This window comes from Balaenoptera physalus, assembly GCF_965194825.1.
Source record: "Balaenoptera physalus genome assembly, chromosome: 4".
NCBI classification, from domain to species: Eukaryota; Metazoa; Chordata; class Mammalia; order Artiodactyla; family Balaenopteridae; genus Balaenoptera; species Balaenoptera physalus.
Genome location: NC_138891.1, coordinates 60786604 through 60814544, shown reverse-complemented (window position 1 = coordinate 60814544; position 27941 = coordinate 60786604). Strand labels below are relative to the sequence as shown.

General features: G+C 37.2%; 1 long non-coding RNA gene across 1 annotated transcript in view; it reads left to right on the top strand.

Moving 5' to 3' along the window:
- LOC309660593 overlaps positions 1 to 22169 on the top strand; it is an 82982-nt gene extending 60813 nt beyond the window's left edge. The window contains exon 3 of the long non-coding RNA XR_014263491.1: positions 1197 to 22169. This is a non-coding gene — a long non-coding RNA (uncharacterized lncRNA). The remainder of the gene's footprint in view (positions 1 to 1196) is intronic.
- The last annotated feature ends 5772 nt before the right edge of the window (positions 22170 to 27941 follow it).

The window sequence follows — 27941 nt, the reverse complement described above, 5'->3', positions numbered from 1 at the left end:
AGAAAACCATGTGAAATAAGTTGGAAATTGCCTGTTTGTCTAAAGCACTGATATTTCAGATTATGATACAGTTCCATTGGGGAGGTAGCTCTTTCTCTGTTAACTTCTACATCTATGTTCTAGAATTCCTGAGTTCCTATAAAGTCTTAATTTAAAATTTTAATTATTAAAAAACAACAAATGTAATCCATCTCTGGAAATTTAAAGAGGAAAAGTCTTACTTGGCACATGGGATTTTGGGGTGGGTGAACAGGTAATGCCTCACTTCAAGAATAACTTGATCCTATTGAATTTTCCATGGTCTAGAATGGGGGTGGGCAAACTATAGCCAGTAGGATAATTTGGCCTGCCACTTATTTTTGTAAGGCTTTGAAAGCTAAGAATGGTTTTCACATTTTTAAATGGTTAAAAAAATTTTTTTTAATATTTTGTGACATGTGAAAATCATATGCTATTCAAATTTCAGTGTCCGTACATAAAGTTTTTTGGAAAATAGCTATGCCTCTTTGTTTCCATTTTGTCTGTGGGTACTTTTGCTCTAAAATGGCAGAGTTTAGTAGTTGTAACAAAGACCATATATCCTACAAAACCTAAAATATTTACTTTTTAGTCCTTTCCAGAAGAAGTTTTCTTATCTTTGCTCTAGAGTAGTATTTCTCAATTTTTTTTAAAAAATTGGGGTATACTTGTTTTACAATGTTGTGTTAGTTTCTGCTGTACAGCGGAGTTCCCTGTGCTGTACAACAGGTTCTTATTAGTTATCTATTTTACGCGTATTAGTGTATATATGTCAATGCAAATCTGGGATCTTTAAAATACAGATCTGATTCAGCAAGTCTAGAGTGGGTCCTGAGATTTGACTCTGAATTTCTTCTTTTTTTTTTTTTAAAGATTTATTGATTGATTGATTGATTACTATGTTGGGTCTTCGTTTCTGTGCTAGGGCTTTCTCTAGTTGCGGCAAGCGGGGGCCACTCTCCATCGCGGTGCGCGGGCCTCTCACCATCGCGGCCTCTCTTGTTGCGGAGCACAGGCTCCAGACGCGCAGGCTCAGTAGTTGTGACTCACGGGCCTAGTTGCTCCGCGGCATGTGGGATCTTCCCAGACCAGGGCTCAAACCCGTGTCCCCTGCATTAGCAGGCAGATTCTCAACCACTGCGCCACCAGGGAAGCCCTTGACTCTGAATTTCTAACAGTCTCTTGGGGATGCTGATGCTACCAGTTTGAGGACCACACTTTGAGAAACAAGGCTCTAGACTTTGGTCCTCACCACACAGGCTTCCAAGACTGGTAAGTCTGATCAAGAGATCTTTCAAGAATGGACTCATATTAACCAAGCTTACAAGATTGATGTAGAAACCTAGAAATCTAATTTGTTAATATGTTAATGAGAAAAAGGGTAGGGACTGATCCAGAATCTTCTGTTCCTAAGACATGCCACCTGAGATGCCAAATTCGAGCACAGGATAGGAATGGACAGGAAACAGTAAAAGCGAGTTGTGTATTTAGATTGTTCAAAGACTTCAGGCTAATAGCGATTTGCTAGCTCACTGCCACTGGCACCAGAGTGGCGGTTTAAAAATGTACCTGGGATTTGTTTTAATCAGGTATGGTTAGTGATATGCAGTCACACAGACATGGGAATGACTATCATGAGGGAAGAAGTTTTATATCCACAGATCCCTAGAAATAGGAGACGCAGCATGCTATGCAGGGGGCCACACAGGGAGGCACCAGGGTTGCTCAGGAGGCAGGAGCAAGGGGAAAACATGGGCAAGAGCCTTTACTGTGGTTTTCGAGGGAAGGAGTAGGTGAGGCAGGATAAGCAGGTTTAGGATGGGCTAGTTTGAATAACTTCAGCAGGCTCAGGGGTTAGGGACTGCCTCTAGTTTTCTGGTACTTGGCCCTGGGGTGATTAGGGCCGGTGGATAATGGGTCCAGAGTGTAAAAGCTAGATAAAGGAGGGAATTGGGGGTATGGGCTTTGAATATGGCGGTTTGCATATGAAAGTGTAGTCACTTTGAGTTGTTTGCTCTCTCTAGGAATTATCACTGGGAGGGTCAGTCTCTCCAGTTTCAGTAAGGCCCTAGATGTCAGAATATCAGAAAACAGAGAAAATAAAAGGCATGATTAATACAGATGGGTCCTTGGGCCAGGGCACTCTTACCTAGGATGGTTACGGGATGGACACTGCCCATACACACCTCTTTGATTTCTTTTCTGTGTTTTTTTGTAGTTGTCCAACCTCCCTTCTAAGTGACACATTCTTCCTTCAGATCTGCTAATTCTTTTAGGTTACGGAGAAGTCCTCCTGGTCTGGGGATCCTTCAGCCTCTTGTAATTGATTTTGTATGTCAGTTATCATTTCAACATGGCTCCAGTCCATCAAGTGCTGATTACCTAGTTTAACGCAGAAAACAATCTTATTTTGCTCATACCTAGTTGGAGAGGAGGTTTTCTCAATAGTGTTCAATACAGACTACACTGTATTTACTGTGTATGATAACTTCACCTTAATACAGTATGACTATTTAAACGCCTGTAACGCCCTACTTCAGACCACGGAGCCCTCAGTCTTTTTCAGAGGGTGACCAGTTGCTGATGAGTGACATTTAAGTGGTGTATCTGAGTGGGGGCCATTTTTTTTTGACACTGCTGCTGCTAAGAGGATGGAGGTAACCCTGTAGTCATCTGTAAGCTTCTGGCCATAGCTCGCTTCTTCACAGAGATGTATACAAGCCATAGGGAGAGAAAAGTTGTGGCACATGCCTTTTGCACTATCAACTGTAACAGCTATAGGCTGATACTGAGTGATCTTTCTGGGGTCCTGCCCCAGCCACTCTAGCCAAAGAAAATTGCTTGTAATTGCAGTAACTTCATCCCACCTCTCATTTACATCACACAGGAATTCCCTAGTCTTGGTTCACTGTTTATTATTATCTTGGGAAATTATGCCATGGCATCGTAAAGGATTTCCCTGCAAACTTCATTTTAAGTACGCCATAATTCTCAAATCATGAGGAGTCGCGTGGAGAGAGAACTGGATCTGAGTCCTCATACTAATTACTGTATGACCATGACTGAATCACTACTCTTTGGCCATCAGTTTCCTCATCAAAAGTATAGAAGAGTAATTTTGGATTACATGAATTCCACAGACCCTTCTAGCTTTGAAACACTAAGCTCAACCGAAATGTTTCTGTAAGATACACATAAAAATGGGGTTCATTTCTTTATTGCCCCATTCCTGGAATATGCTACATGGTACTTTGGACCTCCACTTAGCTTTTACTTTTTTTCCCCCTGGTGCTCGCTCTTGTTACTTGTTTAAAAGTCTGTTCCAACTTTCTTCATCAAAAAGGAAAAAAGAGTTATAAATTTTGGGGGGTACATATCTTTGTATCCCCTAGCATTTTGTATGAAGGGGCCATCTGATAGATGTTGAAGTACATTAGTGTGGGAGTGCCCTTGAAGCAAATAATTTGGGGGTAGCAGGATCTTAAAAGGTTGAGAAGTTGAAGCCCTGCAAAATAAGGCAGGACTTTGACAAGCTAGTTGACTGGATGTGTGACAGTTACCGGTGTTACATTGCACTAACTACATTTATAAAATTATAAAATGAGTTTGTTTCTCTGGAACACTGAAAAAGTAACTTGACTTTAAATTTCTTTATGCTCCATTATATTTCTGATGATTAAAGTAACTTCTGATAGTTCTGTAATTGGGTTCTATCTAAATCCTGTGAGGATCAAGGACATTTTTGCATTGTGATTGGGAATCTCCACATTATTCAAGGCTTGAGAAAGGAAGACAGTCCATCTAGAATAATGTCAATGCCATATCTACACGTTTTGTTGGATTTAAGAAAAAAAATTTCAGGAAATATATTTTCTTCTCTTAATGCATTTCCATTTATGTGCATTGTTTTTCATCTGAAACTAAAATGTAACAGTGGGTGAGGATGGGGGGAGCCGAGTATAGAATTGGTGCCAACAGATGCAAAAATGCCATGGAAATCTTTGGCCCAGAAATAAAAGCTTACCAAAATACATACACACAGTTGTTGGACTCTTGAACAGATACACAGCCGTCTGTATAGACAACAGTGCTGTTGGCCAAGAGTCCCGGAGGCAAGCCAACCTCCCATCCAGATGCCACTGCCAGTGAGGAACCATTTGGCATCTAGTTATCTGGCTGCCAGGCTTCTTTCCCACTCTTTGGCATGGGTTTTTACAGGGGCTGCTCAAGTAAATTAAGACTTGGAAGAGTTCTGTATTATCAATAACATGCTGCAACAATGGTGTGCTAGTTGAATAATGCTTTTTTAAAAAGAACTGAAGTAGAGTTAACTTACAATATTTTATTAGTTTCAGGTATATAACATAATGATTCATTATTTTCATAGAGTATGTACCATATAAAGTTATTCCAATATTATTGACTATATTCCAATATTATGACAATATATACTGCTGTACATTAAATTCATGTGACATATTTATTTTATAACTGGTAATTTGTACCTTTTAATTCCCTTCACCTATTTCACCCATCTTCCCACCTCCCTCCCCTCTGGCAACCACTAGTAGTTCTCTATCTGTGTTTCTGTTTTGTTATATTTGTTCTTTAGTTTTGTTTTTTAGATTTCACATATAAGTGAAAATATACAATATTTGTCTTCCTCTGTCTGACTTCACTTAGCATAATACCCTCCAGGTCCATCCATGTTTTTGCTTTTGTCCCTTTTTTTAAGTGTCAAAGAAGCCTGACTTCCATGTATTTGCCTACAGATAAATGAAATTGCTTTAGAAATTAAGAATGATATATTTTGATTTCTGTATGGATCCAACTTTTCTCAACCCAGAAATACCTTAAGAATTTTAAAAGTTCAAGCAGTTTGAAACATACAAGCAAAAAAAAAAATGAAAAGAAAACAAAGAAAAAAAAGAAAATATACTGAATTTTTGGGAGAGTGAAAGGAATTATTCATGTGCAGAGTGCACGCTTCAGAAATCTCCTGCTGGTCAAAAGAATGCAATAAGCACACTTTTTTTCCTATGAAAATTGAATAGATGTCAATATACATCCCTGATAGTTTGCACGAGGCACTAACTTCCCAGGGGAGAAAAACCCAACATGAGCACTATCTCCTCACCTTGTAATCTCATCAAATTCCTATTTCTTTCTTTTCTTAAAAATTATTTTATTTTATATTGGAGTCTAGTTGATTCACAATGTGTGTTAGTTTCAGGTGTATGGCAGAGTGATTCAGTTATACATACACATATATATATTATTTTTCAAATTCTTTTCCCATTTAGGTTATTACAGAATATTGAGTAGTGCTATACAGTAGGTCCTTGTTGGTTATCTATTTTAAATATAGTAGTGTGTATATGTTAATCCCAAACTCCTAATTTATCCCTCCTCCCAACCTTTCCCCTTTGGTAACCATAAGTCTGTGAGTCTGTTTCTGATTTGCAAATAAGTTCATTTCTATCATTTTTTTGAGATTCTGCATATAAGTGATATGATATTTGTCTTTCTCTGTCTGACTTACTTCACTTAGTATGATAATCTCTAGGTCTATCCATGTTGCTGCAAATGGCATTATTTCATTATTTTTAAAGGCTGAATAATATTCCATTGTATATATATACCACATCTTCTTTATCCATTCCTCTGTTGATGGACATTTAGGTTGCCTCTATGTCTTGGCTATTGTAAATAGTGTTACAATGAACATTGGGGTGCATGTATCTTTTCGAATTATGGTTTTCTCCAGATATATGCCCTGGAGTGGGACTGCTGGATCATATGGTAGCTCTATTTTTAGTTTTTTAAGGAACCTCCATACTGTTCTCCATAGTAGTTGTACCAATTTACATTTCCACCAACAGTGTAGAAAGGTTCCGTTTTCTCCACGCTCTCCCCAGCATTTGTTGTTTGTAGACTTTTTGATTATGGCCATTCTGACTGGTGTGAGGTGATATCTCATTGTAGTTTTGGTTTGCATTTCTTTAATAATTAGTGATGTTGAGCATTTTTTCATGTGCCTCTTGGCCATCTGTATGTCTTCTTTGGAGAAATGTCTATCTAGGTCTTCTGCCCATTTTTGATTGGGTTGTTTGTTTTTTGGATATTGAGCTGCACAAGCTGTTTGTATATTTTGGAGATTAATCCCTTGTCGGTCGCATCATTTGCAATTATTTTCTGCCATTCAGTGGGTTGTCTTTTTGTTTTATGGTTTCCTTTGCTGTGCAAAAGCTTTTGCATTTAATTAGTTCCCATTTGTTTAGTTTTGTTTTTATTTCCATGACTCTAGGAGATGGATTCAAAAGTTATTGCTGCAATTTATGTCAAAGAGCTTTCTGCCTATGTTTTCCTCTAAGAGTTTTATAGTATCCAGTCTTACATTTAGGTCTTTAATCCATTTTGAGTTTATTTTTGTTTATGGTGTTAAAGAATGTTGTAATTTCATTCTTTTACACGTAGTTGTCCAGTTTTCCCAGCACCACTTATTGAAGAGACTCTCTTTTCTCCGTTGTATATTCTTGCCTTCTTTGTTGTAGATTGACCGTAGGTGCATGAGTTTATTTCTGGACTTTTTGTCCTGTTCCATTGATCTGTATTTCTGTTTTTGTGCCATTACTGTACTATTTTGATTACTGTAGCTTTGTAGTTTAGTCTGAAGTCAGGGAGCCTGATTCCTCCAGCTCCATTTTTCTTTCTCAAGATTGCTTTGGCTATTCAGGGTCTTTTGTGTTTCCATACGAATTTTAAAATATTTGTTCCAGTTATATGAAAAATGCCATTGGTAATTTGATAGGGATTGCATTGAATCTGTAGATTGCCTTGGGTAGTATAGTCATTTTGACAATATTGATTCTTCCAATTCAAGAATATGGTATATCTTTCAATCTCTTTGTGTCATCTTTGATTTCTTTTTTTTTTAATTTTATTTTTTCCAGTTTTATTGAGATATAATTAACAAATGCAAGTTTATATATTTAAGGTGTACAACATGATGATTTCATATATGGACAAACTGTGAAATGATTTCCACAATCAAGCTAATTAACTACTCTTAGCATAACTATAGTCACCATGATGTACATTAGATCCCCAGAACTTGTTCTTCTTATAACTGAAAGTTTGTACCCTTTGACCAATATCTCCCCATTTCCCCCACACCCAGCCTCTGACAACCACCCCTCCACTCTTTGTTTCTACGAGTTTAACTTTTTTAGGTTCCACATACAAGGTAGGTCATGCAGTATGTGTCTTTTTCTGTCTGGCTTACTTTGCTTAGCATAATATTCCCCAAGTTCCTTCATGTTGTTGCAAATGGCAGGATTTTCATCTTTATTGGTTGATGTTGTATACACCATCTCTTCTTTATCTATTTATCCATCAATAGACACCTAGGTTGTTTCCATATCTCGGCTGTTGTGAATATGTTGCAGTGAATATGGGAATGCAGGTATCTCTTTGAAATACTGATTTCATTTCCTTTGGATATATACCCAGAAGTGAAATTGCTAGATCATATGGTAGTTCTATTTTTGATTTTTTGAGGAAACTTTACTGTTTTGCATAATGGCTGACCCATTTATATTTCCATCAACAGTGTATAAGGGTTCCCCTTTTTCCACATCCTCACTAATACTTGTTACCTCTTGTCTTTTTTTAATTTTAATTTTATTGGAGTATCGTTGATTTACAATGTTGTTAGTTTCAGGTGACAGAAAAGTGATTCAGTTATAAACATACATATATTCACTCTTTTTTAGATTTTTTTCTCATATAGATTATCACAGAATAAGGGAACTATATAGTTCCCTGTGCTTGTTGGTTATCTATCTTATATATAGTAGTGTGTGTATGTTCATCCCAAGCTCCTGATTTATCCCTCCCCCCAGCGTTTCCCCTTTCATAACCATAAGTTTGTTTTTGATATCTGTAAGTCTGTTTCTGTTTTGTAAATAAGTCATTTGTACCTTTTTAAAAATTAGATTCCACATGAGTGACAGCATATAATATTTTTCTTTCTGTGTCTGACTTACTTTACTTAGTATGATAATCTCTAGGTCCATCCATGTTGCTGCAAATGGCATTATTTCGTTCTTTTTTATGGCTGAGTAATATTCCATTGTATATATGTACCACATCTTCTTTATCCATTCTTCTGTTGATGGTCATTTAGGTTGCTTCCATGTGTTGGCTACTGCTGATGGTGCTGTAATGAACACTGGGGTGCATGTATCTTTTCGGATTATGGTTTTCTATGGATATATGCCCAGAAGTGAGATTGCTGGATCATATGGTAGCTCTATTTTTAATTTTTTAAGGAACCTCCATACTGTTCTCCATACTGGCTGCACCAATTTACATTCCCACCAACAGTGTAGGAGAGTTCCCTCTTCTCCACACCCTCTGTAGCACTTATTGTTTGTAGATTTTTTGATGATGGCCATTCTGAACAGTGTGAGGTGATACCTCATTATATTTTTGATTTGCATTTCTCTAATAATTAGTGATGTTGAGCATCTTTTCATGCGCTTTTTGGCCATCTGTATGTCTTCTTTGGAGAAATGTCTGTTTAAATCTTCCACCCATGTTTTTTGATTGAAATGTTTGTTTTTTTCATATTGAGCTGCATGAGCTGTTTGTATAATTTGGAGATTAATCCCTTGTCAGTTGCTTCATTTGCAAATGTTTTCTGCCATTCTGTGTGTTGTCTTTTCACTTTGTTTATGGTCTTCTTTGCTGGGCAGAAGCTTTTAAGTTTAATTAGGTTCCATTTGTTTGTTTTTGTTTTTATTTTCATTAGGAAGTGGATCAAAAAAGATATTGCTGCAATTTATGTCAAAGAGTTTTCTGCCTATGTTTTCTTCTAAGAGTTTTGTAGTGTCTGGCCTTACATTTAGGCCTTTGATCCATTTCAGGTTTATTTTTGTGTATGGTATTAGAGAATATTGTAATTTCATTATTTTACACATAGTTGCCCAGTTTTCCCAGCCCTACTTATTGAAGAGACTGTCTTTTCTCCATTGTATATTCTTGCCTCCTTTGTCGTAGATTAGTTGACCATAGGTGTGTGGGTTTATTTCTGGACTTTTTGTCCTGTTCCATTGATCTATATTTCTGTTTTTGTGTCACTACTATACTATTTTGATCACTGTAGCTTTGTAGTTTAGTCTGAAGTCAGGGAGCCTGATTCCTCCAGCTCCATTTTTCTTTCTCAAGATTGATTTGGCTATTCAGGGTCTTTTGTGGTTCCACATTAATTTAAAACTTTTTTGTTCTAGTTCTGTGAAAAATGCTATTGGTAATTTGATAGGGATTGCATTGTATCTGTAGATTGCCTTGGGTAGTATAGTCATTTTGATGATATTGTCTTCCAATTCAAGAAGATGGTATATCTTTCCATCTGTTTGTATTATCTTCCATTTCTTTCATCAACATCTTCTACTTTTCAGAGTACAGGTAGTTGGCCTCCTTAGGAAGGTTTATTCCTAGGTATTTTATTCTATCTGATGCAATAGTAAATGGGATTGTTTCTTTAATTTCTCTTCCTGATCTTTCATTGTTAGTGTATAGAAATGCAACAGATTTCTGTGTATTAATTTTGTATCCTGCAACTTTACTGAATTTATTGATGAGTTCTAGCAGTTTTCTGGTAGCATCTTTAGGATTTTTTCTGTAAAGTATCATGTAATCTGCAGACAGTGACAGTGTTACTTCTTTTCCAATTTGGATTCCTTTTATTTCCTTTTCTTCTCTGATTGCTGTGGCTAGGACTTCCAAAACTATGTTGAATAAAACTGGCAGAAGTGAACATTCTTGTCTTGTTCCTGATCTTAGAGGAAATGCTTTCAGCTTTTCACTGTTGAGATGTTAGCTGGAGCTTTGTCATATATGGCTTTTATTATGTTGAGGTAGGCTCCCTCTATGCCCACTTTCTGGAGAGTTATTATCATAAATGGGTGTTGAATTTTGTCAAAAGCTTTTACTGCATCTATTGAGATGATCATATGTTTTTTATTCTTCAATTTGTTGATTTTGTTGACATGGTGTATCATACTTGCAGATATTGGCAAATCCTTGCCTCCCTGGGATAAATCCCACTTGATCATGGTGTATGATCCTTTTAATGTATTGTTGGATTCAGTTTGCTAGTATTTTGTTGAGGATTTTTGCATCTATGTTCATCTGTGATATTGGCCTGTAATTTTCTTTTTTGGGGATATATTTGTCTTGTTTTGGTATTAGGTGATTGTGGCCTCATAGAATGAGTTTGGGAGTGTTCCTTCCTCTGCAATTTTTTGGAATAGTTTCAGAAGGATAGGTGTTAACTCTTCTCTAAATGTTTGATAGAATTCACCTGTGAAGCCAGACTATGAAGTCTTGTCCTGGACTTTTGTTTGTTGGGAGTTTGTTTGTTTATTTATTTATTTATTTATGTCTGCGCTGGGTCTTTGTTGCTGTGCACAGGCTTTCTCTAGTTGCGGTGAGTGGGGGCTACTCTTTGTTGCAGTGCGCAGGCTTCTCATTGCAGTGGCTTCTCTTGTTGCAGAGCACGGGCTCTAGACACGTGGGCTTCAGTAGTTGCAGTGCGTGGGCTCAGTAGTTGTGGCTTGCGGGCTCTAAAGTGCAGGCTCAGTAGTTGTGGCACACGGGCTTAGTTGCTCCACGGCATGTGGGATCTTCCCAGACCAGGGCTCGAATCTGTGTCCCCTGCATTGGCAGGCAGATTCTTAACCACTGTGCCACCAGGGAAGTCCTGTTGGGAGTTTTAAAATCACAGTTTTGATTTCAGTACTTGTAATTGGTCTGTTCATATTTTCTGTTTCTTCCTGGTTCAATCTTGGGAGATTGTACCTTTCTAAGAATTTGTATATTTCTTCCAGGTTGTCCATTTTATTGCTATAGTTGCTTGTAATCTCTTATGATCCTTTGTATTTCTGTGGTGTCCATTGTAACATCTCCTTTTTCATTTCTAATTTTATTGATTTGAGCCCTCTCCCTTTTTTTCTTGATGAGTCTGGCTAATTTTGTTGACCTTTTCAAAGAACCAGCTTTTAGTTTCATTGATCTTTTATTTTGTTTTCTTTGTCTCTATTGCATTTATTTCTGCTCTGATCTTTATGATTTCTTTCCTTCTACTAACTTTAGATTTTGTTTGTTTTTCTTTCTCTAGTTGCTTTAGGTGTAAGGTTGGGTTGTTTATCCAAGATTTTTCTCATTTCCTGAGGTAAGATTATAAACTTCCCTCCTAGAACTGCTTTAATGCCTCCCATAGGTTTTGGATTGTTGTGTTTTCATTTTCATTTCTCTCTAGGTATTTTTTGACTTCCTCTTTGATTTCTTTACTGATCCATTGGTTGTTTAGTAGCATACTGTTTAGCGTACATGTGTTTGTGTTTTTTGCAGTTTTTTCTGTAATTGATTTCTAATTTCATGTCACTATGGTCGAAAAAGATACTTGATATGATTTCAGTTTTCTTAAATTTACTGAGTCTCACTTTGTGGCCCAGCATGTGATCAATCCTGGAGAATGTTCCATGTGCACTTGAAAAGAATGTGTATTCTGCTGCTTTTGGATGGAATGCTCTATAAATATCAACTAAGTCCATCTGGTCTAATGTGTCATTTAAGGCCTGTGTTTCCTTTTTGATTTTCTGTCTGCATTATCTGTCCATTGATGAAAGTGGGGTGTTAAAGTCCCCCACTCTTATTGTGTTACTGTTGATTTCTCCTTTTATGGTTGTTAGTATTGGCCTTATATATTGAGGTGCTCCTATGTTGGGTGCATATATATTTATAATTGGTATATCTTCTTCTTGGATTGATCCCTTGATCATTATATAGTGTCCTTCCTTGTCTCTTGTAACAGTCTTTATTTTAAAGTCTATTTTGTCTGATACGAGTATTGCTACTCCAGCTTTCTTTTGATTTCCATTGTGTGGAATATCTTTTTCCATCCCCTCACTTTCAGTCTGTATGTGTTCTTAGATCTGAAGTGGGTCTCTTGAAGACAGCATATATATGGGTCTTGTTTTTTATCCATTCAGCCAGCCTATGTCTTTTGGTTGGAGGATTTAATCCATTACCTTTAAGGTAATTATCAATATGTATGTTCTTATTGGCATTTTGTTAACTGTTTTGGATTAGTTTTGGCAGGCCTTTTTTCTTCCCTTTCTCTTTTGGTTGTTTTTTGTGATTTGATAACTAAATTTAGTGTTGTGTGTGGATTCCTTTTTCTTTTTTGCGTGTGTATTTATTGTAGATTTTTGTTTGTAGTTACCATGAGATTTTGATATAGCAGTTTATATGTATAAAACAAATAAGATTGTTTTAAGTGGCTGGTCTTTTATTTTCAAATGCATTTCAGATATCCTGAATTTGACTCTCTGCTCACAATTGCTGGTTTTGATATCATATTTGTGTGTGTATGATTTCCTACCTTTAATGTATGTTTGCCTTTACCAGTGAACTTTTCTATTTGTAATTTTCTTGTGTCTAGTTGTGGCCTTTCCTTTTCCACCTAGAGAAGTTCCTTTAGTATTTGTTGCAGAGCTGGTTTGGTGGTGCTGAATTCTCTTAGCTTTTGCTTGTCTGTAAAACTACTGATTTCTCCATCAAATCTGAATGAGAGCCTTGCTAGGTAGAGTATTTTTGGCTGTAGGTTTTTCCCTTTTATCTTCCCTGTAAATATATCATACCACTTTATTCTGGCCTGCAGAGTTTCTGCTGAAAATCAGCTGATAACCTTACGGGAGTTCCCTTGTATGTTATTTGTTGCTTTTTCCTTGATGCTTTTAATATTTATTTTTTGTCTCTAATTTTTGTCAATTTGAATACTATGTGTCTTGGCATGTTCCTCCTTGCATTTATCCTACCTGAGACTCTGTGCACTTCCTAGACTTGGGTGACTGTTTCCTTTCCCACGTTAGGGAAGTTTTCAGCTATTATCTGTTCATATATTTTCTCAGGTCCTTTCTCTCCCTCTTCTCCTTCTGGGACCCCTATAATGCAAATGTTATGCATTTAGTGTTGTCCCAGAGATCTCTTAGACTGTTCTCATTTCTTTTCTTTCTTTTTTCATTATTCTGTTCTGCAGCAGTGATTTCCACCATTCTGTCTTCCAGCTCATTTATCCGTTCTTCTGCCTCATTTATTCTGCCATTGACTCCTTCTAGTGTATTTTTCATTTCAGTTACTGTATTGTTCATCTCTGTTTGTTTGTTTTTTAGATCTTCTAGCACTTTGTTAAACATTTCTTGTATCTTCTTGGTCTGTGTCTCCATTCTTTTTTGAGATGTTGGATCATCTTTACTATCATTATTCTGAATTCTTTTTGGGGTAGATTGCCTATCTCCACTTCACTTAGTTGTTCTTTTGGGGTTTATCTTCTTCTTTTGTCTGGGACATATTCCTCTGCCATCTCATTTTGTCTGTCTGTGATTGTGGTTTCCGTTCCACAGGTTGCAGGATTGTAGTTCTTCTTGCTTCTGCTGTCTGCCCCCTGGTGGATGAGGCTGGTCATAGAGGCTTGTGCAGGCTTCCTGGTGGGAGGGACTGGTTCCTGCCCACTGGTGTGTGGAGCTGGGTCTTGTCTCTCTGGTGGGCAGGACCATGTCAAGGGGTGTGTTTAGCAGGAAGCTGTGGGCTCAGGAAGAATTCAGGCAGCCTGTTTGCTGATGGGTGGGGCTGTGTTCCTGCCCTGTTGGTTGTTTGGCCTGAGACGTCCCAGCACTGGAGCCTACAGGATGTTGCATGGGGCCAGGTCTTGGTGAGAAAATGGCGGCCTCCAGGAGGGCTCACGCCAAGCAGTACTCTCCAGAACTATTGCCACCAGTGTTTTTGTCCTCACAGTGAGCCACAGCTGCCCCCCACCTCTGCAGGAGACCCTCCGATACCAGCAGGTGATTCTGGCCCAGGCTCTTATGAGGTCATTGCTTTTTCCCCTGGATCCCTGTGCACACAAAACTCCAAGAGTGGAGTTTCTGTTTCCCCCAGTCCTGTGGAATTCCTTTGATCAAACCCTGCTGGCCTTCAAAGCCAGATGCTCTGGGGGCTCCTCCTTCCAATGCCAGACACCCAGGCTGGGGAGCCTTACATGGGGCTCAGAACTATCACGCCTGTGGGAGAACCTCTGTGATATAATTATTTTCCCATTTGTGGGTCACCCACCTGGTGGATATGGGATTTGATTTTATCATGATTGCACCCCTCCTACCACCTTGTTGTGGCTTCTTCTTTGTCTTTGGATGTAGGATATCTTTTTTGGTAGGTTCCAGCATTTTTTGTTGATGGTTGTTCAGCAGTTAGTTGTGATTTTGGTGTTTTCATGAGAGGAGGCGAGCTCAGATCCTTCTTCTCTGCTGTCTTGTCTCACTTCCCACAAATTACAATTTCTGATTAAGTGAGGCTGTACCTGGCACCAGCACCATTTTTGTACTTCCCAGCCCCTCCCATCAGGAGAGCCTTCTTTATCTACCACCTGCATATCACCTCCCTCACATCACCAGGGTTGGGCAGCCAGACAAAACCTGCTGAAAGAGCTGGCTTCTTTTCTGCACCTACCTTGCAAGAGCAGAGTTTTGAGATTCATCTGATCAAAGGGAAGAATTATCAGAAGGTGGCATCATATAATATGTAATGATTTTGATGGATTCAGAAACATGCCATAGTTCAAATCAGATATTATAATGCACACAACAAATATTACTTTTACTTTAAATTTCTGTCATGTCAAAATAAAACATCAAACTGCTATTGCATACTGCAAAAGAAAAGGAAAAGCAAAGAAGTCAGGCTTACATTGCTTATCTTGGCTCTGCTAAGTTTGTATAAATGTAACATTTGAACTAGGGGAATATTTTATGTGTGTACTCCATATTCTTTCTCCAATTTGCCCACAAGAATACAATGAACTCTTGAGGATGACTTGTTAGAGTTTCAGTCAGAAAGTAAGTGATCTTAAGCATATAAGAAGCATTGTTTTCCCTGACTACCTTCAGTGGGGCTGCCATATTAACTTTACTTGAAGCAACATTAATTGCTCTCAGAACTCTAAGTATCACTGACATTGATAAATCATCCTTAAAGAGACATGAACAAATTAATCAACTGCTCGTCATCACATTCAGGAAAGATAAACATTTTTACAAGGAATAATACATCAGGCAACCTACTTATGTAATGCTGGGTCGAATAAAGATTTCTTGATGAGCCATACAATAGTATCCTATAAACTGGGTGACTAATGCATTCAAGAGGCAGGTTAATCATAGAAAAGCATGGGCCAAAGTACCCTGTAGAAAACATAATATTTCTTTTTTTGCAAAACAAAAATAAGGCTATTCAGTCATTAGAGTTAAGTGGTTGGTTTCCCAACCATACATTATTATTAATAAAAGCTTCCATTTTTCCCTTGTGTTAATGTGATGAAATTGTTACTGACAACACCAAAGTGATATTTAGGTAATTAAATTTCTCCAATAATATAAAAAATACTTTTCTGAATAGAAAAGTAATAGCTCTACAAATATATGGACAATGGCAATATTAGTTGTTTATTGTCTCCCTAGGAATTTTCTTTCTTTTCTTTTTTATTAAATTTATTTATTTTATTTTATTTTATTTTTTGGCAGCATTGGGTCTTCGTTGCTGCGCGTGGGCTTTCTCTAGTTGCGGTGAGCGGGGGCTACTCTTCATTGTGGTGTGCAGGCTTCTCACTGCGGTGGCTTCTCTTGTTGCAGAGCACGGGCTCTAGGCTCGTGGGCTTCAGTAGTTGTGGCACACGGGCTCTAGAGCGCAGGCTCGGTAGTTGCGGTGCACGGGCTTAGTTGCTCCGCGGCATGTGGGATCTTCCCAGACCAGGGCTCGAACCCGTGTCCCCTGCATTGGCAGGCGGATTCTTAACCACTGTGCCACCAGGGAAGCCCCCTAGGAATTTTCTAATTCATCAACCTAAATAAAGTCTGATGTATTTACTCTGTATTCTCTTCTTTTATGGTTTCGCCTAACCCTACATTTTAAAACAAAAACAGTTGGTAGTATTTTCTCTACGTAATTCTCCACTTTCTGTTTCAAAGAAAGAGAACGTGATTTATCTTTCTTTGGGAACAGTAACCACTAAGAAGGGCATCTTTTTTCTTTGTTAGTTGAGAAAAGGGGTTAAATTAATGGGAAGATAGATAGATACTCCTGGCTGGGGTAAGAGAAGTGGCATGAGTTAGCACTCCCTTCTCTCTCTGCCCTTTCTTTATCATCTGCCTTTGAGCACCAGCTTTTCCTTTATCCTTACCTGGACCACCTGTGTGTCTGCAAACATCTAGAGAGACATCAGCAAATCTCAGCACTGGCCACAACACTATATGGTCCTTCATGCCTAAATGAAAACTCCAAACTTTGCCAGGATTGCAAATCTTCTTTTCACAAATATGTGCTACCTGAAAGCCTTACAATAAGTTTTATGATTCAGTGGCATGTGACCTGCAGCAATTATTTATTTATGCATTTTTATGCTTTTACCTGAATAACTATGATGGCACTCTCAAATTATGTTCTACAAACGCTAATTTTGAGAAATGTTAACAACAAATGTTTTAGCTAAATTTGTTGAGCACTTAGTATGTGCTTTCTATGCATTTTATAATCCAGTGCTCACAATTATTTGAAGTGGTATTAGTATTATTTCCATTTTATGGATGAGGGATATAAGGATTAGATAAATGTCATGGCTAAGCAGTTGAGCTGGAATTTGAACCTGGCCCTTTGACTCCAGAGCTCACAGTCTCAAACAGTACAGAATAGCTGTCAGGTAAAAAAGGATTTTGGGGCCAGTGGATTTGGAAATGCAGAATTAAACCAAATTTTAAAAACTTCTTTCTTACAAGATTTCTCAGAGTGTTTAATATGCCAGTGCACAATTAATCTTTAGAAATAGTATGGAATATAATATGTGATATTCCTAAACTTACTGAACCCTAACTGATCTCTCAAGTGCTTGAGCCTGAAAACTCAGTTTTCGAACCTGGTTCTGCCACTCACTATGGTTGTAACCCTGGGCAAGTGATTTAACCTCTTATTAAAGTTACTTAATCAACAAAAGAAAATTTAGCTATATTTAGTAAATTGTACCTACCAAGACATCTTCTTTTTGTATAAATTTTCAAGAAGAGTTGAAAGAGGGTTTTTCATTAATATTCAGTTAATTAAAAATATTTAACCAGAGTACCTTGTTTCTTTAAACAGTTTTATTAATTAGTGTTTGACCTTCTCCTGAAACTTTCCTGATTTAAAAATTTTATATCTTTTCCCACTTATATCAATGAACAGATCATCCAGACAGAAAATCAATATGGAAACACTGGCCTTAAATGACACATTAGCTCAGATGAGCTTTAAAGATACATAGAGAACATTCCCTCCCAAAGCAGTGCATACAGAACATTCTGTATAATAGATCACATGCTTCGTCACAAAATAAGTTTCAATAAATTTACGAATATTGAAATTATATCAAGCATCTTTCCCAACCACAACTGCATGAGACTAGAAATCAACTACAAGGAAAAAACTGCATGTGGAGGCTAAACAGAATGCTACTAAACAACCGATGGGTCCCTGAACCAAGATGGCGGGGTAGAAGGACGTGCTCTCACTCCCTCTTGTGAGAACACCAGAATCACAACTAGCTGCTGGACAATCATCGACAGGAAGACACTGGAACTCACCAAAAAAGATACCCCACATCGAAAGACAAAGGAGAAGCCACAATGAGATGGTAGGAGGGGCGCAATCACAGTAAAATCAAATCCCATAACTGCTGGGTGAGTGACTCACAGAGTGGAAAACACTTATACCACAGAAGTCCACCCACTGGAGCGAAGGTTGTGAGCCCCGCATCAGGCTTCCCCACCTGGGGGTCTGGCGATGGGAGGAGGAATTCCTAGAGAATCAGACTTTGAAGCCTAGTGGGATTTGATTGCAGGACTTTGACAGGACTGGGGGAAACAGAGACTTCACTCTTGGAGGGCACACACAAAGTAGTGTGCGCATCGGGACCCAGGAGAAGGAGCAGTGACCCCAAGGGAGACTGAACCAGACCTACCTGCTAGTGTTGGAGGGTTTCCTGCAGAGGTGGGTGGTGGCTGTGGCTCACCATGGGGACAAGAACACTGGCAGCAGAAGTTCTGGGAAGTACTCCTTGGCGTGAACGCTCCCAGACTCTGCCATTAGCCCCACCAAAGAGCCCAGGTAGGCTCCAGTGTTGTGTTGCCTCAGGCCAAACAACCAACAGGGAGGGAGCCCAGGCCAACCCATCAGCAGCAGATTAAAGTTTTACTGAGCTCTGCCCACCAGAGCAACAGTCAGCTCTACCCACCACCAGTCCTTCCCATCAGGAAACTTGCATAAGCCTCTTAGATAGCCTCGTCCACCAGAGGGCAGACAGCAGAAGCAAGAAGAACTACAGTCCTGCAGCCTGTGGAACAAAAACCACATTCACAGAAAGACAAGATGAGAAGGCAGAGGGCTATGTACCAGATGAAGGAACAAGATAAAACCCCAGAAAAACAACTAAATAAAGTGGAGATAGGCAACCTTCCAGAAAAAGAATTCAGAATAATAATAGTGAAGATGATCCAGGACCTCGGAAAAACAATGGAGGCAAAGATTGAGAAGATGCAAGAAATGTTTAACAAAGACCTAGAAGAATTAAAGAACAAACAAACAGAGATGAACAATACAATAACTGAAATGAAAACTACACTAGAAGGAATCAATAGCAGAATAACTGAGGCAGAAGAACAGATAAGTGACCTGGAAGACAGAATGGTGGAATTCACTGCTGCAGAACAGAATAAAGAAAAAAGAATGAAAAGAAATGAAGACGGCCTAAAAGACCTCTGCGACAACATTAAACACAACAACATTCGCATTATAGGGGTCCCAGAAGGAGAAGAGAGAGAGAAAGGACCCTAGAAAATATTTGAAGATATTATAGTCGAAAACGTCCCTAACATGTGAAAGGAAATAGCCACCCAAGTCCAGGAAGTGCAGCGAGTCCCATACAGGATAAACCCAAGGAGAAACAAGCCGAGACACATAGAATCAAATTGGCAAAACTTAAAGACAAAGAAAAATTATTGAAAGCAGCAAGGGAAAAACGACAAATAACATACAAGGAAACTCCCATAAGGTAAACAGCTGATTTCTCATCAGAAACTCTATAAGCCAGAAGGAAGTGGCATGATATACTTAAAGTGATGAAAGGAAGAACGTACAACCAAGATTACTCTGCCTGGCAAGGACCTCATTCAGATTCAATGGAGAAATCAAAAGCTTTACAGACAAGCAAAAGCTAAGAGAATTCAGCACCACCAAACCAGCTCTACAACAAATGCTAAAGGAACTTCTCTAAGTGGGAAACACAAGAGAAGAACAGGACCTACAAAAACAAACCCAAAACAATTAAGAAAATAGTCATAGGAACATACATATTGATAATTACCTTAAATGTGAATGGATTAAATGCTCTAACCAAAAGACACAGGCTTGCTGAATGGATACAAAAACAAGACCTATCTATATGCTGTCTACAAGAGACCCACTTCAGACCTATGGACAAATACAGACTGAAAGTGAGGGGATGGAAAAAGATATTCCATGCAAATGGAAATCGAAAGAAAGCTGGAGTAGAAATACTCATATCACATAAAATAGACTTTAAAATAAAGAAAGTTACAAGAGACAAGGAAGGACACTACATAATGATCAGGGGATCAATCCAAGAAGAAGATATAACAATTATAAATGTATATGCACCCAACATAGGAGCACCACAATACATAAGGCAACTGCTAACAGCTATAAAACAGGACATCAACAGTAACACAATAATAGTGGGGGACTTTAACACCTCACTCACACCAATGGACAGATCATCCAAAATGAAACTAAATAAGGAAACAGAAGCTTTAAATGACACAATAGACCAGATTTAATTGATATTTATAGGACATTCCATCCAAAAACAGCAGATTACACGTTCTTCTCAAGTGCGCACGGAACATTCTCCAGGATAGACCACATCTTGGGTCACAAATCAAGCCTCAGTAAATTTAAGAAAATGAAATATCCAGCATCTTTACGGACCACAATGCTATGAGATTAAAAATGAATTACAGGGAAAAAAACGTAAAAAACACAAACACATGGAGGCTAAACAATACGTTACTAAATAACCAAGAGATCACTGAAGAAATCAAAGAGGAAATCAGAATTTTCCTGGAGACAAATGACAATGAAAACAGGACGATCCAAAACCTAAAGGATGCAGCAAAAGCAGTTCTAAGAGGGAAGTTTATAGCTATACAAGCCTACCTCAAGAAACAAGAAAACTCTCAGATAAACAATCTAATCTTACACCTAAAGGAACTAGAGAAAGAACAAATAAAACCCAAAGTTAGCAGAAGGAAAGAAATCATAAAGATCAGAACAGAAATAAATGAAATAGAAACAAAGAAAACAATAGCAAAGATCAATAAAACTAAAAGCTGGTTCTTTGAGAAGATAAACAAAATTGATAAACCATTAGCCAGACTCATCAAGAAAAAGAGGGAGAGGACTCAAATCAATAAAATTAGAAATGAAAAAGGAGAAGTTACAGCAGACACTGCAGAAATACAAAGCATCCTAAGAGACTACTACAAGCAACTATATACCAATAAAATGGACAACCTGGAAGAACTAGACAAATTCTTAGAAAGGTATAACCTTCCAAGACTGAACCAGGAAGAAATAGAAAATGTGAACAGACCAATCACAAGTAGTGAAATTGAAACTGTGATTAAAAATCTTCCAACAAACAAAAGACCAGGACCAGATGGCTTCACAGGTGAATTCTATCAAACATTTAGAGAAGAGCTAACACCCATCCTTCTCAAACTCTTCCAAAAAATTGCCAAGGAAGGAACACTCCCAAACTCATTCTATGAGGCCACCATCACCCTGATACCAACACCAAAGACACTACAAAAAAAGAAAATTACAGACCAATATCACTGATGAATATAGATGAAAAAATCCTCAACAAAATACTAGCAAACAGAATCCAACAAGACACTTAAAGGATCATATCCAGAAGGGATCACACCATGATCAAGTGGGATTTATCCCAGGGATGCAAGGATTCTTCAATATATGCAAATCAATCAATGTGATACACCATATTAACAAATTAAAGAAAAAAAACCATATGATCATCTCAATAGATGCAGAAAAAGCTTTTGACAAAATTCAACACCTATTTATGATAAAAACTCTCCAGAAAGTGGGCATAGAGAGAACCTACCTCAACATAATAAAGGCCATAGACGACAAACCCACAGCAAACGTGATTCTCAATGGTGAAAAACTGAAAGCATTTCCCCTAAAATCAGGAACAAGACAAGGATATCCACTCTCACCACTATTATTCAACATAGGTTTGGAAGTCCTAGCCACAACAATCAGAGAAGAAAAAGAAATAAAAGGAATACAAATTGGAAAAGAAGAAGTAAAACTGTCACTGTTTGCAGATGACATGATACTATACATAGAGAATCCTAAAGATGCCACCAGAAAACTACTAGAGCTAATCAATGAATTTGGTAAAGTTGCAGGATACAAAATTAATGCACAGAAACCTCTTGCATTCCTATACACTAATGATGAAAAATCTGAAAGAGAAATTAATGAAACACTCCCATTTACCATTGTAACAAAAAGAATAAAATACCTAGGAATAAACCTACCTAGGGAGGCAAAAGACCTGTATGCAGAAAACTATAAGACACTGATGAAAGAAATCAAAGACAATACAAACAGATGGAGAGATATACCATGTTCTTGGATTGGAAGAATCAATATTGTGAAAATGACTATACTACCCAAAACAATCTACAGATTCAATGCAATCCCTATCAAATTACCAATGGCATTTTTTACGGAACTAGAACAAAAAATCTTAAAATTTGTATGGAGACACAAAAGACCCCAAATAGCGAAAGCAGTCTTGAGGGAAAAAAATGGAGCTGGAGGAATCAGACTCCCTGACTTCAGACTATACTACAAAGCTACAGTAGTCAAGACAATATGGTACTGGCACAGAAACAGAAATATAGACTAATGGAAGAGGATAGAAAGCCCAGAGATTAAACCCACACAACTATGGTCAACTAATCTATGACAAAAGAGGCAAGGACATACAATGGAGAAAAGACAGTCTCTTCAATAAGTGGTGCTGCGAAAACAGGACAGCTACATGTAAAAGAATGAAATTAGAACACTCCCTAACACCATACACAAAAATAAACTCAAAATGGATTAAAGAGATAAATGTAAGAGCAGACACTATAAAACTCTTAGACGAAAACATAGGAAGAACACTCTTTGACATAAATCATAGCAAGATCTCTTTTGATCCACCTCCTAGAGTAATGGAAATAAAAACAAAAATAAACAAATGGGACCTAATGAAACTTCAAAGCTTTTGCACAGCAAAGGAAACTATAAACAAGACAAAAAGACAACCCTCAGAATGTGAGAAAATATTTGCAAATGAATCAACAAACAAAGGAGTAATCTCCAAAATATGTAAACAGCTCATGCAGCTCAATATTAAAAAACAAACAACCTAATCCAAAAATGGGCAGAAGACCTAAGTTGACATTTCTCCAAAGAAGACATACAGGTGGCCAAGAAGCACATGAAAAGCTGCTCAGCATCGCTGATTTTTAGAGAAATGCAAATCAAAACTACAGTGAGGTATCACCTCACACCAGTTAGAATGGGCATCATCAGAAAATCTACAAACAACAAATGCTGCAGACGGTGTGGAGAAAAGGGAACCCTCTTGCACTGTTGGTGGGAATGTAAATTGATACAGCCACTATGGAGAACAGTATGGAGGTTCCTTAAAAAAGTAAAAATAGAATTACCGTATGATCCAGCAATCCCACTGCTGGGCATATACCCAGAGAAAACCATAATTCAAAAAGACACATGCACCCCAATGTTCATTGCAGCACTATTTACAATAGCCAGGTCATTGAAGCAACCTAAATTCCCATCAACAGATGAATGGTTAAAGAAGAAGTCATACATATATACAATGGAATATTACTCAGCCATAAAAAGGAACGAAATTGGGTCATTTTTTGAGACGTGGATGGATCTGATGCTGTCATACAGAGTGAAGTAAGTCAGAAAGAGAAAAACAAATATCATATATTAACGCATATATGTGGAACCTAGAAAAATGGTACAGATGAACCGGTTTGCAGGGCAGATATTGAGACACAGATGTAGGGAACAAACGTATGGACACCAAGGGGGAAAGCCTTGGGGCGGTGGGGGTGGTGGTGTGATGAATTGGGCGATTGGGCTTGACATGTGTACACTGATGTGTATAAAATTGGTGACTAATAAGAACCTGCTGTATAAAAAAATAAAATAAAGTTCAAAAATTTAAAAAAAAACAACTTATGGTGCACTGACGGAATCAAAGAGAAAATTAAAAAAATACTTGAAGGCAAATTAAAATGGAAACAAAATGATCCATAATCTATGAGACAAAGCAAAAGCAGTTCCCATTAAAAAAGCAGGGAAGTTTACAATGATATAAGCTTACCTCAGGAAAGAAGAAAAATGTCAAATAACAATCTAACCTTACACCTAAAGGAACTAGAAAAAGAATAACCAACAAAACCCAAAGTTAAGAGAAGGAAAGAAATATCAAAACCAGAGCAGAAGTACATGAAATAGAAACTAAAAAAGCAATAGAAAAGATCAATGAAACTAAGAGCTGATTCTTTTAAAAGATAAACAAAATTCATAAACCTTTAGCCAGACTCATCAAGAAAAAAAAGAGAGAGGTTTCAGATAAAATCAGAAATTAAAGAGTAGAAATGAAAACCAACACCACAGAATTACAGAGGCTCATAAGAGATTACTATGAACAATTATATGCCCAAAAATGGACAACCTAGAAGAAATGGATAAATTCCTAGAAATATACAATCTTCCAAGACTGAATCAGAAAGAAATAGAGAAAATATGAACAGACTGATTACCAGTAATGAGCTTGTATCAGTAATTTAAAAAGCTTCTAACATACCAAAGTCCAAGACCAGATGGCTTCACAGGTGAATTCTACCAAACATTTATAAAAGAGTTGACACCTATCCTTCTGAAACTATTCGAAAAAATTGAAGAGGAAGGATCACTTCCAAACTCACTCTGTGAGGCCAGGATTACCCTGACACCAAAATTAGATAAATACACCACAAAAAAAGAAAGTTACAGGCCAATATCACTGATGAACATAAATGCAAAAACCCTAAACAAAATATCAACAAACCAAATTCAACAAGGAATTAAAAGGATCATACACCATGTCTAATTGGGATTTATCCCAGGGATGCAATGATGGCTCAATAGCTGCAAATCAATCAGTGTCATACACCACATTAACAAATTGAAGAATAAAATCATATGATAATATCAGTAGATACAGAAAAAGCTTTTGAGAAAACTCAGCATTCATTTATGATAAAAACTCCCAGCAGAGTGGGTATAGAGGGAATGTACCTCAATACAATAAAGGCTCATTATGACAAACCTAAAGCCAACATCATACTCGGTGGTGAAAAGCTGAAAGTATTTCTTCTAAATCAGGAACAAGACAAGGATGCTCACTCTCACCACTTTTATTCAACATGGTATTGGAAGTCCTAGCCACAACAGCTAGACAAGAAGAAGAAATAAAAGGAATCCAAATTGGAAAAGAAGTAAAACTGTCACTGTTTGCACATTACATGTCATTATACACAGAAAACCCTAAAAATGCCACCAAAAAACTACTAGAGCTCATCAATGAATTTGGTAAAGTTGCAGGATACAAAATTAATATACAGAAATCCATTGCGTCTCTATACATTAACAATGAATTGTCAGAAACATAAACTTAGGAAACAATCCCACTTACCATCTCATCAAAAAGAATAAAATACCTGGGAATAAATCTAAGGAGGTAAAAGACCTGTACTTGGAAAACCATAAGACACTGATGAAAGAAACTGTAGATGACATGAACAGATAGGTATACCATGTTCATGAACTGGAGGAATTAATATTGTTAAGACCATACTTCCCAAGGCAATCTACAGATTCAGTACAATTCCTATCAAATGACCAATGACATTTTTCACAGAACTAGAACAAATAATTTTAAAATATGTATGGAAACACAAAAGACCCTGATTAGCCAAAGCAATCTTGAGAAAGAAGAACAGAGCTGGGGTAACCATGCTCCCTGACTTCAGACTGTACTGCAAAGCTATAGTAATCAAAACAGCATGGTACTGGCACAAAAATAGACACATAGATCAGTGGAACTGAATAGAGAGCCCAGAAATAAACCCATGCACTTATGGTCAATTCATCTATGACAAATGAGGCAAGAATATACAACAGGGAAAAGACAGCCTTTTCAATAAATGTTGTTGAGAAAACTAGACAGCTACATGCAAAAGAATCAGAATGACTACTTTCTAATACCATATACAAAAATAAACTCAAAATGGATTAAAGACTTAAATGTAAGACCTGAAACCATAAAACTCCTAGAAGAAAACATAGGCAGTATGTGCTTTGACATTGGTCTCAATGATATTTTTTGGAATTGTCTTCTCAGGCAAGGGAAACAAAAGCAAAAATAAACAAATGGGACTATATCAAACTAAAAAGCTTTTGCACATTGAAGGAAGCTATCAACAAAACAAAAAGGCAGCCTACTGAACGGGAGAAGATATTTGCAAATGATATATATGATAAGAGATTAATATAAAAAATATACAGTGAATTCATACAATTCAACATTAAAACACACACACACACACACACACACACACACAACCTGATTAAAAAATGGGCAGAACACCTGAATAGACATTTTTCCAAAGAAGACATACAGATGGCTAATAGACACATGAAAAGATTCTCAGCATCACTAACCACCAGGGAAATGCAAGTCAAAACCACAATGATATATCACCTTATACCTGTTAGAATGGAAATTATCAAGAAATAACAAATGTTGGAGAGGGTGTGGAGAAAAGGGAACCCTAGTACACTGTTGGTGGGAATGTATATTGTTGCAGCCACTATGGGAAACAGTATGGAGTTTCCTCAAAATATTAAAAATAGAACTACTGTATGATCCAGCAGTTGCACTTCTGGGTATTTTTCCAAGGAAAAGAAAAACACTAAGCTAAAAAAGATATATGCACTCCTGTGTTCATTGGAGCATTATTTATAATAGCCAAGATATGTCCATCAATAGATGAATGGATAAAGAAGATGTCATATATATACACACACACACACACACACATATATACACATACATATATATACATACATATGTGTGTGTGTATATATATATACACACACACACACATATATACATACAATGGAATAATAGTCATATAAAAAAGAAAGAAATCTTGCTATTTGCAATGGTGGATGGACCTAGAGGGTATTATAATAAGTGAAGTAAGTCAGACAGAGAAAGACAAATACCATATGATTTCACTTAGGTGGGATCCAAAAAAGAAAACAAATGAACAAACATAACAAAAACAGACTCATAGATAGAACAAATGAGTGGTTGCCAGAGGGGAGGAGAATGGAGGGATGAGTGAAATAGGTGAGGAAAATTAAGAGGTACACATTTCCCATTATAAAATAAATAATTTTATAATAGATGGCGTAGGGAATATAATCAATAATATTGTAATAACTTTGTATGGTAACTAGATTTATCATGGTGATTATTTTGTAATGTATAAAATATCCAATCACTATGTCATACCCCTGAAACTAATATAATATTGTAATTCAATTATAGTTCAGTAATACAAAATAATAAAGAAGAAAGAAAGAAACATTGTTATACCTTTTAAAGTTTTTCAAGTATTTACATTAAAAAGGGATATAATATTAATTACAGTAATGTTCTTGTTAATTAGGGATTTTTATAGTAATGATTTCCCTGGATGTTTTTATTAGTTACTCTATAACTTTTCATAATGTTAAATATGGGTTTTTTAGTTGATATATATATATAAAAGACTAGGGCAGAGTTTCCTAAACTTTCTTGGTAGTTTTTCACAGTGCCCCTAAGCCAAAGAAAATACTTAGTAGTTTCATGTATTAAGTAGTAAGGTCCAGTAGACTTAGTAAGTATTTATGTCTTAACAATTTAGTGCCTTTGAAAAAAGTAATTCATATAAATTGAAAGAGAAAATATTTTCATTTTATTCCTAATCAGAATTACTTACTAGTGGGATGTGTATACCTACTGGCCACTGCAAAACTAATCAATCCTTGGAATCAGATTGGTTCCCACCACCTTTATTTCCTGTTCCACGTTGCTTTTAGTATAGTACTTGCTTTTTATCAAAGCAACCACAGAAAGCTCAGTTTTGCAAAGATATGAAATAAATCAAAAGGAATGTAGAACAATCTAATGTTGAAACGACGAACCACCTGGGGCTGGCAGTTTGCACAGTGTCTGTGCAAAATACCAGACTATAAATATAAAATATCTCATGGTACCCCCTGTGAGTTCACTTTGGCACTCTGGGGCACCTCTGCACACAGTTTGGGAATCATGGGATTAGGGTATTATATATGATATCCTATCTTTTAGCAGAAAGTGTTTAAGTATTTAAACTGCATTGTGTGTGTGTGTGTGTGTGTGAGAGAGAGAGAGAGAGAGATAGGCCGGTTTTTAGAAATCAAACTGTCTGTGGCTTTTTCTGCCTTCTAAGGGAGATGGCCTAATTCATGAGAAGGGCAAAGCATCTCTCTTCTGTTCT